We start from the raw sequence: 19,123 nt of genomic DNA, 5'->3' as shown, positions 1-19,123 counted from the left end.
CTAGCTTAGCTCATTCCTTCTCTACCTTTCACCGCAGTCAACACAGCCTCGATAAACAAGTGTTACGATGGCCTGTGATGACTGTTCTGCAGTTACTGATAGGGTGTCTCTATTAGAGAGACGTGTCCGTGAGCTAGAGCAGCTTCTTTTAGCTAGAAACACGGGCACTGCAGATAGTGTTAGCCCCGGGCCTGATTGCAGGCCTGCTAGCCTTAGCACCAGCTCAGTCTCGTCGGCAGCTGCTGTGGAGTTTGTTCCTGCTCGGCCGAGGCATAGGAGAGGGCGCAGGAGCAGGTCACCAGTTGCGTGGGGTGGTCAGCAGTCACCCCTCCTGACTGCTAACCAGTTTTCTGTCCTTGCTAGCCCAGTTGCTAGCATGGCTGGCTCGCGTACCTCCCCAGCCCCGGCCGACGGGGCTAAACTCCACACGCTAGTGATAGGGGACTCCATTACCCGCCACGTTAAGCTAGCGTCGTCAGCCACTGTTTATTGTTTACCTGGGGCCAGAGCTTCCGACATAGAGGCTAATCTTAGGGTGCTGGCATCACGCAGGACTAAACAGGGAACTCAGGCACACAGCACCACAAGCTACAGCAACATTGTAATTCATGCTGGCGCCAATAATATTCGTCAGAAGCAGTCTGAGATTACAAAAGATAGCCTAGCCAGGACTTTTCAGGCTGCAAGAAAGATGTGTCGGCATCGATTAATTGTCTCTGGTCCCTTACCCCAGCGGGGTAATGATGAGACGTACAGTAGGCTTACAGCTATGAACCGCTGGCTGGCGCGTCACTGTAGGGAGCAGGGATACAGGTTCGTGGATAACTGGCCCTCTGTCTGGGGTCGCCCCCACCTGCTGAGAGCAGACGGCCTTCATCCTACTGGAGTCGGCGCTGCTGTTTTGTCTAGCAATATAGACAGGTGTTTGAAGCAGGTTTGACACAAGGGATGTAACACTCAGCAGGTCGCAGGTCTCTAGAGAGCCTGCTAGTGTTATTGTTAGTGCTGGTATGGAGTCCACTAGCCTAGTTAACATGGTTGGTCAGGGACATAGCACAGAGTACCAGACTGATAGCTTAGTTCATAACATTGAGACTGTCACCTTCCCTCGCCACTTTTCCATTGAATCATCCTTTAAATGTGTAAATCATAATAATCTAATCTTGATCTCCACCTCTGACAGTGGGGAAATGTCTCAGCAAGCACCTTACACAGTCTAACATAATAAAATACCAAAGCTAATCACTACTGCTTCCCGTCATCCCTTCCTGCACAGGCAGCCAAAACCTACTACTACAAAAAGGTACCTTGTTCCAATTCCTAAATTATCTACCATAAGCTCCACCAAACGGCCGGTCACTGGAAACTGCTCCAGTGAGCTTAAAACCCTCAAATTTGGTTTTATCAATATTAGATCACTGTCAACCAAAGCCTTACTGATTAATAATTTGATCACTGAGCATAAGCTGGACATGATTGGTTTATGTGAAACATGGCTGAAACCTAATACCTTTCTGCCATTAAATGAAGCCTCTCCTCTTGACTATAACTACGCCCATGTTGCTCGGGCCTCTAAACAGGGGGGAGGTGTTGCTCTAATCTACAAATCTATTCTCAGCCTAAGCTCCAACCAAGATGTTAAATTTACTTCATTTGAGGCTCTGGTTTTAAAACCATCCTCATCAAATAGTAACAGCCTTGTCCAGGGAACAGGCTTTCACCTGGTTGTACTGTACAGACCTCCAGGGCCTTACACCCAGTTCCTAGAAGAATTTGGTGAATTTATTGCAGATCTTGTGACTCGTTCAGATAAAATCCTAATCATTGGGGATTTCAATATTCACTTAAATAAGCCCTCTGACCCTCTAGGGAAAGCTTTTTTGAGACTTCTTGATATTTCCAACTTTATTCAGCTTGTCCATGAACCCACTCATTCCAGTGGAAACACTCTGGATTTGATAATTTCCCATGGAATAGATGTGTCAGCCCTGAACGTCGCTTCTGTCTCCTCTGCTGTGTCGGACCACTTTCTCATTACATTTGAAGCGTCATTAGCCTGTCCCTATGTCCATGACACAAATGTTGTTACTTCTCGTCGTATCAACCCGGCAATGACAGCAACGCTCAGTGATAAAGTGCCCGGGGTCCTGGCTCCCTTTGTGACTGTGACAAAACCTGTGGAAAGCCTCACGAATGAAGTGAATTCCATACTTGTTTCGCTCCTCGATTCTGTGGCACCGGTCTCTACCAGGACAAGACGACCAAAGAAATCTACTCCCTGGTTTACAGACGAAACCCGAGATCTCAAGCAGGCCTGCAGAAAAATGGAACGAGCGTGGCGTAAATCCAAACTGGAGGTTTTTCATCTTGCCTGGCATGATAGTGTACTAAACTATAAGCGTGCTCTAAATACTGCTAGAACTGCATATTTCTCCAGCCTAATAAACAATAATAAACACAATCCTAGATTTCTCTTTAACACTGTGGCTAAACTTACTCAAAAACCACAGTCGGTGAGCTGTGCACCCTTTAATGCAAATGATTTCTTAGATTTCTTTTGCAATAAAATTGATGAGATCAGAATTAAAATTAACTCATCATCTCTGGCTTCCTCGTCAAACCTTGTCAAAAATTGTCCTGCTGCCGATTCTGAGTTAGTCTCAGCTCTAAACACTTTTGAAAATATCTCCCTTCAGATACTGTCTAAAATTGTCTCATCCTCTAAACCTACTACCTGCGTCCTGGACCCCTTTCCGGCGAAACTGTTTAAAGAACTATGGCCAGCACTGGGACCTACAATGTTAAATATTGTTAACTCATCTCTCATGACTGGTGTTGTCCCTTCTAGTTTTAAGTCTGCTGTGGTTAAGCCTCTACTTAAGAAACCACACCTCGACCCAGGATCACTAAACAACTATCGACCAGTATCCAACCTTCCCTTCTTCTCGAAAGTCTTAGAAAGAGTCGTGTCCCAACAACTTTAGGCTACCTACTCAATAATAATCTCCTGGAACCTTTTCAGTCAGCGTTCAGAGCCTGTCACTCCACTGAAACCGCCCTTACTAAAGTGGTAAATGACATTCTACTTACCTTAGACTCTAACTCGACCTCAGTGCTCATGTTACTGGATCTCAGCGCTGCATTTGATACTATAGATCATGGCATACTGTCAGACAGACTTGAAAGTCAATTTGGCATCTCTGGCCTGGCCCTAGCCTGGCTAAAATCGTACCTGTCTGAAAGAACACAATGTGTTTCCTACAATGGTACGTCATCAATTTTTACTGCTGTGAAGTATGGAGTTCCTCAGGGCTCTGTCTTGGGCCCTTTGCTCTTCTCTTTATATATTTCACCTCTCGGCCAAATTATTCGGAGCTATGGAATACATTTCCACTGCTATGCGGACGACACTCAGCTGTATGTGCCCTTAAAAGCTGAGGACAAATCGCAAATCATGAAGCTAGAGGCCTGCCTATATGCAGTGAAGAAGTGGATGTCAGAAAACTTCCTGCTCCTAAATTCGGAAAAAACTGAGATGCTGGTCATCGCCCCCGCCAAACAGAGACACCATGTTGACCAGGTGACCGTAACTCTCGACAACTGTGTTATTTCTCAAAGCTCAACCGTCAAGAATCTAGATGTTACTTTTGATTCTACACTCTCCTTTGATCAACACATCAAAGAAATTACCAAGATCGCCTTCTACCACCTGCGCAATATAGCTAAAATTAGGTCCTTCCTGTCCATCGCGGATGCAGAAATCCTGATTCATGCCTTTGTTTCGTCTAGGCTTGATTACTGCAATGCCTTATTTTCAGGTCTTCCACGCGAGAGCACCAAAAGTCTTCAAATGGTTCAGAATGCTGCAGCCAGAGTCTTAACACGAACAAGAAAGTTTGATCATATTACACCAATCTTAGCATCTCTGCACTGGCTCCCAGTGCATCTAAGATCAGACTTTAAGGTGCTGCTGATGACATACAAAACTGTACACGGCCTTGCCCCGTTGTACATGTCCGATCTAATTAAACCATATATTCCAACTCGGGCATTACGCTCTCAAAATTCAGGGCTCCTGATGGTTCCCAGGATCAAAAAGAAGTCAGCTGGCTGCAGGGCTTTTTCCTATCGGGCTCCTTTCCTCTGGAATAACCTCCCAGCTGACATCAGACAATCTGGCTCTGTTGACGCCTTTAAATCTAAACTCAAAACTCACTTCTTCCATTTAGCCTTTAATTAGCCCTGATATCAACTGTAAGCTTCTTCAGTGGGTCGGTGTCAGTCTCAATGAGTTCCTATACTACTAGAGTTACACTGTGCTGCCGACGAGAAAACAATCTGTTTATTCTGATAAATACTGCATTTCTCTAACCTTTGTTTTTGTTTTCTGTTCCCACAAGCTGCAAGCTGTGTCACTCTCTATAGCTTTCTCCTCCCCTCCTCTTCTCTCTCCTACTTCTCTTCCTCCTCCTCCCCTCTTTCTTTCAGGCTCCCTTCTGATGGACCACGGCCCCCTGGGACCATCCACCATTTCCGGGCTCCTGCTGCCTTGAAATACTGACTGATCTGGATCGTCACACCCCGGGCTCTCCTGGATCATTGCTCTCCTCTGCTTCACTATCTCCTCATATCCTTATTTCTGTAAATCTTGATGCCTCTCTCTGTCTATTACTAATTATCTTGTGTGGCCTGCCCTCTTCCAGGTCAACATGGTGGACAGGAGGTCGTCTGGCTCGGGCTCCACTTGGTGATGCCTCGTCCTGCTCGGTCGTCTCCTGGTTCCACTAACATTGCATAACTTGTATCAGATCTTCTGTCGATGTACCTGTAAACTGTGAATTGTTGCTCTTTTCTGTACACACAACATCTATTGCATGTCTGTCCGTCCTGGAAGAGGGATCCCTCCTCTGTGGCTCTTCCTGAGGTTTCTTCCATTGTTTTTTTTACCCTGTTAAAAGGTTTTTTTTTTTTTTTTTTTTCTTTTTCCATCAACATGTGAAGTTTTTCCTCACTCGAATCGAGGGTCTAAGGACAGAGGATGTTGTTCACTGTACAGATTGTAAAGCCCACTGAGGCAATGTGATTGTGATTTTGGGCTATATAAATAAAATTGATTTGAAAAAATTGATTTGATGATGGGGCACAAGATTGACCGGAGAGTCGGAGCAGCGGTGCGGTGTTGCATGCGCTTCACTGCACGCTTGTGATGAAAAGGGAGCCGATCAATCTTAGTCCCTACCCACACCTATGGTCATGAGTGATGGGTCATGACCGAAAGAATGAGATCGCGGGTACAAGTGGCCGAAGTGGGTTTTCTCCGCAGGGTTGCTGGGGTCTCCCTTAGAGATAGGTTGAGAAGCTCAGCCATCCGGGAGGGACTCGGAGTAGAGCCGCTGCTCCTCTGTGTGGAAAGGAGCCACTTGAGGTGGTTCAGGCATCTGATGCTCCAGGGACGATCCTCTGAGATGAGATCAGCCCAGAGATGGCTGCTACAGAGCCGGTTACTGTGGATGATGTGGATGTTACTTTTAAAACGTGAAACTGACAAATTAATGCTATTTCACTTAAATGATTAAAGAAAATAGAAGTTTTTACAGTTCAGATCACTGAAAGATACATTTTTACTGATTTCTTCTGTTGAAGGAATGTTTTTGTCAGTGACTTATGAAATTTGATAAAATTACATTGTTTTTTTAAAGATTTTTTTATTGAAGTCTTTTTTATATGTATAATTTCACAAACAAAGGAACAGACAAGATAGTACAGGGGAGTAAGTTACATACTGACGTGCTAGTTAAACTGATGTAATGATGGTAACCCTCACCCTAACCCAATAATGAGCCCCGTATCTTTTCATACTTCACACTGTGTAGAATTTTTTCAGGTGTGCTTTTTTAATAATGCTTGCATCTAGAATTTGTATATCTCCCAGGAGCCATATCCTCGGGTCGGGGGAAATCTTGACATTTGTAGTTTTTGAAGCTATATTAATGATGTATTTACAATAGGTATCTAAGCTAGGACATTTCCAGAGCAGATGCAGCAAGTCCCCCTCACATGTTCTACATTTCTGACAATTTGGAGAGGAGCTGTGGTGTATTTTGTGCAGTCTATATAGAGTATAATATGTTCTATTAGATATATTAAACTGTATTTGTCTGTGTTTTGTTTAGATTCGTACTGATTGAGAGATGTCAAGGATATTACACCAGTCATTGTTGTAGGAACCAGCCATTGTCTTCCGTTTCTCTCACCACAGGAAATGCAGGCTGCATGTCTGTGTCCATCTCACCTCTCACCTAGTTCAGTGCCCCCCCCCCCCCCCCCCCCCTTCTTTTTAACACTCCACTATTGACAAAGCAGCATGTGACACAGCAATAGACATGATGCCTGCGAGAAGGAACAGTCTGCTGAGTTCTCCAGTGGAGTCACCAGATATCCTCCTGATTCCTTTCCCCTTTGGGGAAGACCTGACCCTTTTATCACCCTCTCTCACTGTTTGACCTTAATAGAGCCTATTATAACAGACTATGGACAATCAGGCTCAGAAAGGTCTCATTCAACATCTGGATTACATCCGTACCTGCCTTTTCTTCCACAGACTGTTTACAATTCAGTGCCAATTCAGTCACTGGAAAACATCAGGTTTATCCTTTGTTACAACCGGCTTGTCACCAAATGGCAAGGCCCACATCTGGCATGTACTATTAAGATGTCTCCCAAAAAGCTATGACACTCAAACCCGGCAGGGTGTCTCCACATTCACATCAAGAGAAACAACAGCCTTGATTACCCCTTTAATATTGGAAGAGCATTAGATTGTAAGCTCATCCTTTTCCAAACAATATATCTTTAATTAGCTTGATGAGAACTCATACATGCTCTGTCTCTCATTTGTGTTAGTTAAAGAAAATTTCTGTTAAGAATCAACAGGGTTAATGTCAGAAACCTGGTGGAGCCACAGCACCACCTCCTGGTCAGTTTTGGTACAATTTTCAAAGGCCAATACTAACAGAATGTGGTCTATTTTTAAGTATTTAGACTTTCTTTTGAATCTGATACATGTCTGTGAAGTATAAGTTGTCACTCTACGAGATATGCTTAAGCTATTAGTGCCTCTGATGACTTATGTGCTTGTGTTTGTGTTTTATTCTAACCAATAATTTCTCTTTTGCCTATTAGGCAACTTCAGTTGTGTTTCTTTATATTCTCATAACAAATGTTAATGTGAGACCATGGTGGATTTCGGCACATAGTCGATCGCGATTTTAAAAACTTATCAAACCATTAGTTTGATTCAACTAGTAAGAAATCGGTAACATGAGCTGTGACGTCACCAGAGGAAGTGACGTGACCAGGCCGCCCTCGGTTCAAACATTAAAAGCTCATGAATCCCGCTGCTCACTCTCTCGCAAACCTCTTCATCTACAGTTCTCTTACACACTTCGTTTTTAGTCTTGCTCTTCCACACTTTCTTCGTTTGCTACCTTCTTACTTACTTTAATTTTAGTTTGCATAACTTCTTATTTTTCCCATTTAATTCCGTACTTTGCTAGATTTTTGAGGCTCCGAGACTTAGTAGTCTCCGGAGATCTGAGCCACTTGTAAGATCAGGTCTTCAGGTGACGCTCTTTTATTTTGAAAAGATCTCTCTTTGAAATTTAGGCAAGAACGAAACTGATTATTTTTGTAATAATTTTTCTTATTGTTAAAGTGTCGTATTTGAAGCCAAAGAAACTATTTTTGTTTTCTTGTATTTAGTAATAGGGAAGATTGTCCAGCCGGTGTTTCTTTCCCAGTTATTTTTATGCAAGAAGTCAATTCAATATATATTTGGAGCTCCATAATCAACAATTCTTTTGAGACTCTGATAATTCTTAAACCATCGGGAAGTCGGTGCAGTTAAGCTGCTCAAGAAGCCGTGAAGAGACATAGTCTACAGCAGAACAGAATTGTTAATCAACCGCGCCCGAACCGCCTCCAACACTCTCAAGTGAGACATTTCGCTGGGCAGAGGCAGTTCGACCCGAGACGGCATCACTTTCCAGCGGTTCCGAAGCCGACGGGCCTCAGAGCACTCAGATGGAATCCCCACTGTGCCGTTAGACTACGTCAAAGGGACAGCCGGCTCGTCATCATCCAGCGGCTGGACAGGCGCTACTTCTGCATCTAAGCAGAGACGGAGCTGACCCAGAGAATCCTGATTTTGGGACACCTCTCTTCTTAAATAAAGTAGGCTGAAAACTCCACACACGACAAGAGTCACACGTGAATGAAATCAGAGTTGGTGTTTGTGAAAGCTTCGAATATATATCATAAATTCAAAGACATCTCCCATATAATCTTGTTAGAAATTAATCCCGTAGTTGCGAATTAACGGTCCCATACACTGTAAAAAAAATCTGTAATTTAACAGAATTTTTACCTGTTTATTTTTACAGAATTGTACCTGTATTTTTAAGTTACATAAAAATGTAGGTAAAGTTACAAAATAAACGTGATTTACATTTCTAATGTAAAATAACACGAAAAAAATGTTAATGTGAAAAACCATTCCATTTATTTAAAGAAAATTACATTTTTTCCACATAAAAAGTCTGTTAAAATACACTTGTAAGCGTATCGTATTTTTACAAATATTTATTTTTTATTTAATAGTTGAAAATGTTAAATTAAAGTTTAAAACTGTAAAAATATTTCTAAACTTTGATAGAATTAGTGACAATCAACAGTAAAAGAAGTGGTAGTTATATGATTAAAAATACAAATATTTAATGTCTTTTTACAGATACACTTTTCTTATAAAGTTACGCAACATTCAAAATACAGATTTATACTGTACAAACCTGATTAAAAGTTGGTAAATTAAATCAACGTAGAAATGTAAAAAAAAAAATACAATTTCTGTTATTTTACACAACTTTACTGTTCATTATCAGGTAGCTGTATAATAGTACTTATATATAATAGTACTGCACAACAAAACCTCAAAGAGGTGGATGAACTCGAAGAAACCACTTAGCTTCTTAAGGTAGCTCATATGGTGAGCATAAATAAGGCCAAACAAAATCAACAGTACATCTGTTCAAGATCTGTGAGATGGTTGATTGACAAATGGTGAGTTTTAAAGGGCATTCCTGCAGTTACTTGCTTCTCAATGACCACTGCTACCAAAGCTGCTGGACCTTCCTGGCATGCCTCCAAATCATCCTGAGAAGATAATACAGATTCAGTGTGTTGGTGTAATTGTACTAAACATCAAGCTATTAGAAGCTAATGATGAAAAAAATCACACACAGAAACACCTTTGCTTCCAAAAAGGTACAAATTGTGACATCAACCAAAGTCAATCCTGTAGGCAGTAGGTTTCCCTTAATAATGTTATGGTGACCAAATTCTGGAGATAAGTTAGTCCAGGCCCTCTTGACAGACAAGTCCTCTCAGCCATCGGACTGAACAGAATCAAGCTTTTGTGGCAGGCGACCCCAAATTTCTAAGCAGTACTGTATATAACAGTGACATAAACTCCTCGAATGTGCAGTGCAGATTGTACTGTGACCAGTTGAGTACAATCTACCATCCACAACCATGATTCTCAACAACTGGGCAAAGATGTTATCTGACAAGAACAGACATCATGTATCCAACCCCACTCCACCACCACCTCGTGCAAGTGAAATGCCGGTTCCTATATCCAAAAAGGCTGAGAGCACTTGATCTACAATATAACTGCCATTAATAAATAGACACTGTAGGCATGAGAAACCCTCAAGAAACACTGCCTTTTCAAGAGTGCATAGCATTAAAACTTTCAACTCGATAGGACTTACCACAACTAAAAACTACAAGTGATTAATGATATTCCAGTATCTCTGTATCTGATGTAGTTTGTGACTTTTGTCACAAATGGAGAGAAAACAAAACATGTGATACATTAAAGCCTCCTTACCTGTTGCTCATCTGCCATCAAAACTTCCAGCCTCCTTCTCTTTGTAGATATTTAGTGGCTGGGTTGTATTCCTTCCGGGTGAAGCAATGGGGGAAAAGCACATTTTTTATTGGTGATCCCCTGGAATTCACTGTAGAGCTTTGTAAAAAAAATAAGAACAAGAAAAAAAACACAGGTTATAATGATTATATTAAACTGTAAGCCTTTAAAGGTTTCCCAAACACACATACTGTAGATCCTTAAAACTTAAACCGGCATTAAATCGTTACTTTTTACTCACTTGGCTGCTCTGTGTCACAGGGAATGATAAGTAAGGCAACTTCCGCTTTGCCTTATTAAACCAATATTTATCATAAAAGTATACAGCACTTTACTTACAACAGTTAACACTGAATAGACAAAGCAGAGAGATTATTTACATTTTCACAATTTGAAAATAAATTCTATCTAAATTTAGTCTCAGGGATCATTATGTGGCTAGTTATCGCCAGGGGCCAGTTAGCCTAACATAGTCTATTACCTAGCTATTTGTGGACTTTTGTTAGCTTTAGACAGCGTCAGTTAGCCAGTTAGCTATCACCAGAAGAACCAGCAGTCAGGACCTACTGAAATTATGTTGCATAACTGATGCATGGTTTGAAGCGAATACTATAAATCCATCTCAAATGAAGCTTACCGTCTTAACTTCGCTGCAGAGCTTCTGTCTGCCCACGGGTTGGCGGCAAGTGAAAGGTCACTGTGGTAGTATCCTCTGCTGATGTTTCTCCATTCATCCATCTTCAGCAGGCTAGTATCAGACTGAGTGCGCTGAAAGCCTGCGAGGGTGGCGCATTAACTTCCCTTTTGTCGTTTCAAAATAAAATGTCATTGTTTTACATGCAAGCAGTAAACCCACACCTCTGCAAGAAAGCTAAATACATACAAATGTGCAATGCTTATAAACACAAATGCCGCACAAAAGATACTGAAATAGAGTCATCAAATTACAGTCATCATATGGCAAACTGACTGACAGCAGCCAGGTCATTTTATTTAAAGCTAAATTACCATTAATTGTTCTTCTTGGTTGGCCATGGGCCGTGGACAGGCCTTCACAAAATAAAGAAATAAAAATTAGATACACCTTGACCAAGGGACACTTTGGACATGAAGTGATACAGAAACAAAATGTGTACAGTCACAAGCATGTGCATCTTGTCCATGAGCACCATGTCCCTTCACTTGTTTGTTAGTCACTGAAAATCAAAATAACTCTCAACATAATCATTCACAGTTGGGTCTGTGGGTTATCCTGACTAGCTGTCATGATTTCAGGAAAGAGATCAAGTCGTTGTGTTATATACTTTCAGGCACATTACAAGACATCTCCAAACCTCATCAAATCCCACTATAGATTGGCCTTGGCTGACATAATATTGAAAGATGGTTGGTGTTTCACTGATCCCAAAGCCTACTCGTTCGCCATCTTTTGAAAATCTTTGATTTTAGAGTTTGTCAGAAGTGCTTACAACACTAACACCAAGGTTAAACTTATTCTCGCATACTTATGTGAGAACATAAAATGTATATTTGTCAGTATATGTACACGGATTTTAACATCGAAGACAAAAAACATTGACCTAAACACGTACAAAATGACATTATAACATTCTTCAGACAGGCTGTTACGGCCAGAAAGCTTCTTTCAAATGTTAAGAATTTACAGTATGCTCTGCTCTGCACCGATTGCCTCTTTGGCATCACTTTTAGCCTAGCATTGACTAAAATCATTTAAACTAAACATTATCTAGAAAAAGGCAGCCAAAACTTAAGTAAACAGGTGTGTCGCATAAAGGTCACATCCTGTGGATAGCAAAACTATCCCAAGTACTTTACAAAGAAATCAGTCCACAGATATAGGTAAGTGAGAATGTTGGTGAAAGTCTTTTTAAGTTACATTCCAACCAGTTCACAAATTGGCAATACAAATTCGTACATCACCTTATAAATTACAGAGAACAGATTTCTTAATTTTTTTAGGGACGTAGGCCTGCTATGATATAAAATGCAGTTTATGATGTGCATGGATGCATCAGTCAAAGTGAGTGCTGTTGTTGTGGCATAAACGTATCACTATCTGTCGCAAGGAAAGAAAATGTATAAAAGACCTCAGGATAAAACTAGATGTAACAGAGGCTTTTTAGATAATCTTGGTGCATTTTTCCCTCACCTAGCTATTGGTACTACTTTCAAAATAACCATTCTCTGTGTGGTATAGCATGAATGCATATATTACTGTTCTAGCATTTAGATACAAATTTATTTTGTGCCTGCCTGCCTTCAATAATAAATAATAAATATTAAATGTAAACAGTGGAGATATAGGATCGGAAACAGGGGTGTTTCTGTGGTTAAAAAAAAAACAAAGATTACAGCCACATATAGCCTTTATCATGTGAGAAATAATTACTTGAATTGCAAGGTCTTACATTATTTTATCAACAGCATGAACGAATTGAAAGGGTTAAATCAGGAACCACTCTGCAGCCAATCAGAATCTGTATCTGAGTTTTGGACGTACAGCTGCACAGAGCGCGCGCTGCAGGGGGAGGAGCTATGGAGAGAAAGCCCGGTGGACTGAAAGAAGCTAACAGTCCAACTCTGATGAGCAGGCGTGTGGGACTGTAGAGGTTTGGGAGAGCATGACGACTTTTATTCAATATCAAACAACAGATGTAAAATTCAGTGGAGGACGCTGTGGACGCGCGGGAACATTTTTACAATTGTTTGGAAAACAACTGCTCACAGCGCGGAACCATCTACAAGGCAAGTGACCAAATTCAAACTTGGTAACGTTAAAGTTAGCATTAGCTTGCCAATTGCTTTATCACTAGACACTACTCCTTCTTGGCAAAGGCACTATATCTGTATGACCTGTAATATTGCATATAGTTAAGTGAAGTGTCAGCTAACTATTAAGCTATCAAGCTAACTCTCACCATGTTGTGGAGAGTGAGCGGAGAGTCGCTCACTAGCATAATGTTAGCTTTACACATTTAGCTACACACACACACACAGTGCTAGTGTTCAGTACACATATTTTTTTTCGATTTAAGCAGATATTTTAATTCAGGAGTCCCATCCATTAACAGAATATTTTTTCCCTTTTCTCATCAGATAATTTGTGTGAGCCTGTATAGTCATGGATGGAGGAGGTGAGGAGGTGATCTTGCCACCTTCATTACATCCACTCTTCCAAAACTAAGTGAACTTGAGTCTTTGAGGTTCTTCAGGAATCAGGAGTCCATGACCTGGAGGACTTGAGCTACATACAAGAGAGTGACCTTCTTCATGTCCTAAAGCCTGTGGAAGTGAGGAAACAGCTTTCCCGTTTCAGAACGACAAGTAAGTGTTTTAGGTACTCACATAATGCAACTTTCATCATATGCATAGTAAGACATCTGTAAGTATATGATTTTCCAGGATTGAATTATCATCTCCAAAAAGATGCTATATGATGTTACTGGGGCAAAATATAATAAAAAACATAACTCCAGTAATGTGTGTCTTTTATTAAGGCCAAAGAGATGTGTTGGGCAGTCCTCCAAGCAACCACCAGTCCTCAAATACAGCCCGTGACAGTCTTCCAACCCAGCCAGATGAGACTTTCTCTTCGGGTGAGTACATGCATGTATTGGACAGAATGCTGTTAGCCTATTTTAATCTTGAATGCAGGTGTCCTGGTTGGGCCAAAATTATGAGCATGCAATGGCTGTAAATACTAAATGTATTGAGTCTATCCCAGCGTCTCTGATGGTCTAAAGTTTAACTGTGATATGACAAGTATGCAGCTTACTTCTCTACATAAATTAGCATTAGCATTCAGGAGTGGTACAGTCTAACACAGAACAAACAGGAGAGCTGGTAACAGAGCACAATAATAAACTAAGACATGTAAAGATATTTGTTTTGTTTTTTTTTTAAAAATCTGAAAAGTGGCTAATGGCCTATAGTTCTAATGTAAACATTTAATTTATAATGTAAAAAGTATATATTATTCTTCTATTGGTCTGTGCACTGACGTGATGGCATGGGTTATTGACTGGTGGCAAATGAATTTATGGACATTAGCTCAGGATACACTCGTATAGATATTTCAGTGACCTAGCAGCTTGTCAGACAGTAGCAACTATTTTAAAACACAACAGAGAACTCATAAAAACAGTTTTAATCATGGACAACAAAATGTAGTATGTATTTAGTGTATTACCAATGCTTAAATTTACTTTCAGTCCCCCTGAATCATAAAGCTATTCAACAATTGAAATAGTTCATGGTAAAGAGAGGTCAGAGTAGAATGAAACATTAGAAATGGTATTTGGTGAAAATTGTCTTTTGAGTGGAGTGTTGTGGATTAAATTTGACAAGGGTCATTTGCTGCTGCTCTGGTGGTGAACAATAATACCTTGTGATAGCAATCAAAGCTGTGATAATGATAAATGCAAATACTTTATTTGAACACATCTATGCAGGATCTCTCTTTACTGTATGGCCAGTTAAAGATGTGAACTTGTGGGCTGGACTGTTGTCTGATTGAACTTCTGGTTTGATGCCATTGGTGGTTGTAGCTTTTCTCAGTTTAATATTATGGAATTCAGACTATGTATTAATTGCAAATGTTTTTGAATAAATGTGAGCTGGTTATAATGTTAATTAGATCAATGTGATTAATATGTTGATCATTTCTGTCTGACTAGCTACTGTCTCCCTTCGGATGTCTCTATCCGCAATGTTAGCACACTGATATTACTAACAATATCTCATACCACCATATGTCAAAAAATCCGAACTACTCCTAAAAAGGGCTATAATGCTCACATAACCAGTTGGGTGATCGACGATGAGATGTTTTAGTATACAGTTTGGTTTCAGTTTGTAAAGTAAAATTATATTTAATAATGCAATCAAAGCTGTGATAATGATAAATGCAAATACTTTATTTGAACACATCTATGCAGGATCTCTCTTTACTGTATGGCCAGTTAAAGATGTGAACTTGTGGGCTGGACTGTTGTCTGATTGAACTTCTGGTTTGATGCCATTGGTGGTTGTAGCTTTTCTCAGTTTAATATTATGGAATTCAGACTATGTATTAATTGCAAATGTTTTTGAATAAATGTGAGCTGGTTATAATGTTAATTAGATCAATGTGATTAATATGTTGATCATTTCTGTCTGACTAGCTACTGTCTCCCTTCGGATGTCTCTATCCGCAATGTTAGCACACTGATATTACTAACAATATCTCATACCACCATATGTCAAAAAATCCGAACTACTCCTAAAAAGGGCTATAATGCTCACATAACCAGTTGGGTGATCGACGATGAGATGTTTTAGTATACAGTTTGGTTTCAGTTTGTAAAGTAAAATTATATTTAATAATGGGCTCAGCTTCTTACTGAAAGTTACTAATCCCCTCTCTTGTGTATATGTACAACAGGAAGTTCTACTTTGGCAGCAGCGCACTTCATGTTATATGTGGACCAGACCATTGTGAGCAGCCAAATCACTGGCTTCAGTGATGCTGTTTACTTCCTACTACTGCCTGAACATCTCTTACCCCAGCAGCCCAAGGAGCAACATTGGAGTTCTTGCAAAAGGTAAGAAAGCATTAGTCAATTTTACACATCAAAACCCATATAAAATGACCAGAAAAATAATAACCCATCCATAATTATCACACTTAAAGGGATATTCCGGTGTAAATTTAATCCATGGTCTAACTTTTTGGTGTTTCTGGTTTTGATGGGTTATGGTATTCAGCTTTGATTAAAATAAAGCTTGCTCTTATTTCCCCCTAATCCTTCCTCCTGTGTGTCTGCTTCTGGGTCCACCTCTAGTCTCCCCCTCAAAGGGATATTCCGGTGAAAATGTATTCCATGGTCTAACACACCGTGACACCGAGTAAGACCGCCCCTCGAGAGATCAGGATTGCAGATCGCTGGCTCACATAGTTTTAGAAACCTTTAGAAAAGACAGCACGATAACAATACACTGCAGTTTATGACTCCAAGAAGAAACCGCCATCAAAAAGCCACAAATAATGCTCAGAATAGCACATAGTTCGAGGCATCAAACAGCAGCTAGCTTAGCCAGATTTCTATTGTAAAATGAACACAACTCACCACCAAAACCCATAATATTAAAACATAATTACTCGGTTGGAGTCCTGCACAGGTCCAGTTTTAAAAACCTGTTCCCGCCTCAAACCTGCTATTTCTCAAATTCAAATTCCCACTATTCTGCTATTCTGCTTTTATTGCCAATATATGAAAAGAGTATATTAGAGTACACGTTTTGTTAATGAAGTTGTTTGTCGTATTACATTTGACAGATGCCTCTTCAAGTTAAATCCAGACAAGGGATCGAAAGTGGAGAAGAATGCTTCCAGAAAGCAGCTGGCGGTCAGTCCAAACGTTCTTTCCCTAATAACAAAAATTGTGGACTACGAATGGAGGGAGCAATAACAGTTATCCGAAGAGATTGTTGCATTCCATTGTTGCTGCAGTTACACCTCAGGTGTTTTTCTTTCATCTGTTTTTCTTTCATCTGTTTGTATTTCAATATAAACTGTAGTGGCACCTACTGTTAACTGTTCCTGGTTTGAAACACAATTTCTCTCTTCACAATTGGCCAATTGTTGAGTATTTTCATTTGTATTTTTTATTTGTTTTGTAAGCATGAACGTTGCAAGAGGGGCAACGTTTTTCTGTCCTGGTCTGCTGTCAATTCAACAAAATTGAATAAATGTTGAGAACATGAAATGTGTCCTGATTGTTTAAGAGCTGTTATTGTAAACTAAATATCATCATTGTTTAATTCGTCAAAAAACCACAATGTCGGAATGGAGGCAGAATATTGTAAATATGAATGTGGTAGTCTGTATTACAACACTATTATGATTTTTTTTAAGTTAATCCATTGTTTTTATAGGTGGGCATACTTTTTTTAACATTAAAGATCTATTACATATACAAGGTTGTTATGTAATTTTCCATGTAAAAACTTGCATTACACAGTATATGATCTTAAATTAACAGTATAGTGTTGTAATTGTAACCTGATTTCCAGTTTCACAACAGTATTTTGACATTTTTTAAAAGGTAAATCAAATCATTTATAGGTGGTATATTGTTTGTTGTTGTTATATGTTATATTACATTAAATATTGATTAAATATACAAGATTTGTATGTAAAATTATATAATAAAACAAACTAATAACAACACTCTCATGTAATTTTAAGCCTGATTATTTGTGTTATTGCAGTGTTCAACCGTATTTCTAGGTAATTTCATTGTTTTTACAGGTGCAAAAGTCCTTTATTTAACATTAAATAGACAAAAAAATTACATAAAATCATGTAAAATTAAAGTTATTGACTGTATTTTAATCATGTCAAATTGCTGTATTTTTATGAGAAAGTTATTTTCCGTTATTTAACAGACTTTTTTGCTGCCCCAGCTGCTGGAATATTACAGTTTATTTACTTTTTTTTTTTTACAATGTAATTTAACGGTAAGTGTTAGGCAACTTTTGCTGCCAGACTTTTTACCGTATTTTTACAATTCTTTTTTTTTACAATGCAGGTCTCCGCAGTAACAACATGTATCATTACCTTTACAGAGTGTTTACACATAGAAACACGTCACATTTAACACTTTCAACACCTTTTAATGCCACTTCATATAAAATTGAAGACCAAACCTTTGATGGAAATACACATCAAAAGTCAAATATATATACACATATTGCACATACTAATTATTTCTATAAGGTTTTAAGAATGAAAGATGATTTAATCAATGAATAAATGGACATTCTTTCATATTTTAAGTGTTTTTTAGAGACCAACGTCTTTAATGTGGATCTGTGTCATCTTCACTTCATCAGTGTGTTTCAGCTGCAGGACCATGTTTTCTTCACAGAAACACATGAAGAACAGATTATAAGATATCAGATGAAGATTCCTGTCAGACAATCAGAGTTCATCACTGATGTTCTGGTAAACAACCACCAGAGGGCGACATGAGCACAGCAGGATTATTACCTCTGACAACGTTTCCACTGCTGGACCTCAGAACACTTCTGAGCTATTTGTACTTTACTGGAGGATTTCTGCAAATATGTACCTTTTACTTCATTACATTTATTGAAAACACTGTTTTAGTTACATTACACATTACATGCTGCCTCAGAGCTGAATCACCACTTTTTAATTTCATTTATTTGATGAACAATCTGATTAAAAACAACTCTTATATTCATACAAATGATCTGAAAGTGCTGAATATACTTTAGTATATTTAGCTGAGATTAGATTCTGTCTGTCTTGGTGACATTTTAACACCATGTTATAGAGAATAACACACAAAATGTCGCCCAGCAGGCTGCAGCACTTTATTAATAATGATAATAAACCATAAAAAAGAAAGAAAATAAAAGACATTTCTGATTAAACAGTCACATCTGGATCGATGTGATGATGTTAAACAGCTGATCACATGTTCTTCTTTATGATAGATTATATTTTATAATGATAACATCTTTAAACCTCCTGATGAAACACATCTGTTACAGATATATAAACATGTGTCTCAGGTGTTAAAGGTGACACACCTGTCTTAGTAAATCAATCAATAACAAGTCTGAACTCTCTTGTTGCTAGGAGCGGCAGCCTCCCGCAGCGCGCTCTCTGATTGGCCCGCAGTCCGTCACTTCGGCCAATCAGACGCCAGTGCGTCCGCCATGAGTCGCCATGATGTTCTTTTTGTTTCTTTCATCAATTTATCAATACTACGATTCATCATCAGGCTGATCAGATCACCGCGCGGACTCACAGCTACCGGGGTGACATCTAAAAGAAAGCAACGAATCCAAGGAAAAGTTATGGCCAATTTGACATCTACGAGCGCGAATCTCCAATGTCCGACTGCCGTGAATGCAGCACGAGATGACGTCAGAGCAAGAGACGCTTCGTTTGGAAAACTGAGTGGCGCGAAGCGAAGAGCGGGAGTCACGAGGAAAGGAGACACGGGAGGAAAGAGGTAAAAACTGATGAACTATCTATCAAGAAATGAAATAATATCAAAGCACAGTGCTAGTATAGCTGCGATGCTGATTTAAGATGAT

General features: G+C 39.6%; 2 long non-coding RNA genes across 2 annotated transcripts; one reads left to right on the top strand and one right to left on the bottom strand.

Moving 5' to 3' along the window:
- Positions 1 to 8,951: 8,951 nt before the first annotated feature.
- Positions 8,952 to 10,737, bottom strand: LOC115590128 (uncharacterized). Its single transcript, XR_003985693.1, has 3 exons — positions 10,626 to 10,737; positions 9,950 to 10,087; positions 8,952 to 9,210 (listed from the first exon to the last, which is right to left on the bottom strand). It is a non-coding gene; the product is annotated as an uncharacterized LOC115590128 (long non-coding RNA).
- Positions 10,738 to 13,119: 2,382 nt separating this feature from the next.
- Positions 13,120 to 16,974, top strand: LOC115590124 (uncharacterized). The gene is made up of 4 exons (XR_003985689.1): positions 13,120 to 13,333; positions 13,507 to 13,605; positions 15,432 to 15,591; positions 16,326 to 16,974. It is a non-coding gene; the product is annotated as an uncharacterized LOC115590124 (long non-coding RNA).
- The last annotated feature ends 2,149 nt before the right edge of the window (positions 16,975 to 19,123 follow it).

Source organism: Sparus aurata, chromosome 10 (assembly GCF_900880675.1).
Source record: "Sparus aurata chromosome 10, fSpaAur1.1, whole genome shotgun sequence".
NCBI lineage: Eukaryota > Metazoa > Chordata > Actinopteri > Spariformes > Sparidae > Sparus > Sparus aurata.
Note: the sequence above shows the minus strand (reverse complement) of the source record. Positions and strands in the feature narration are given on the sequence as shown.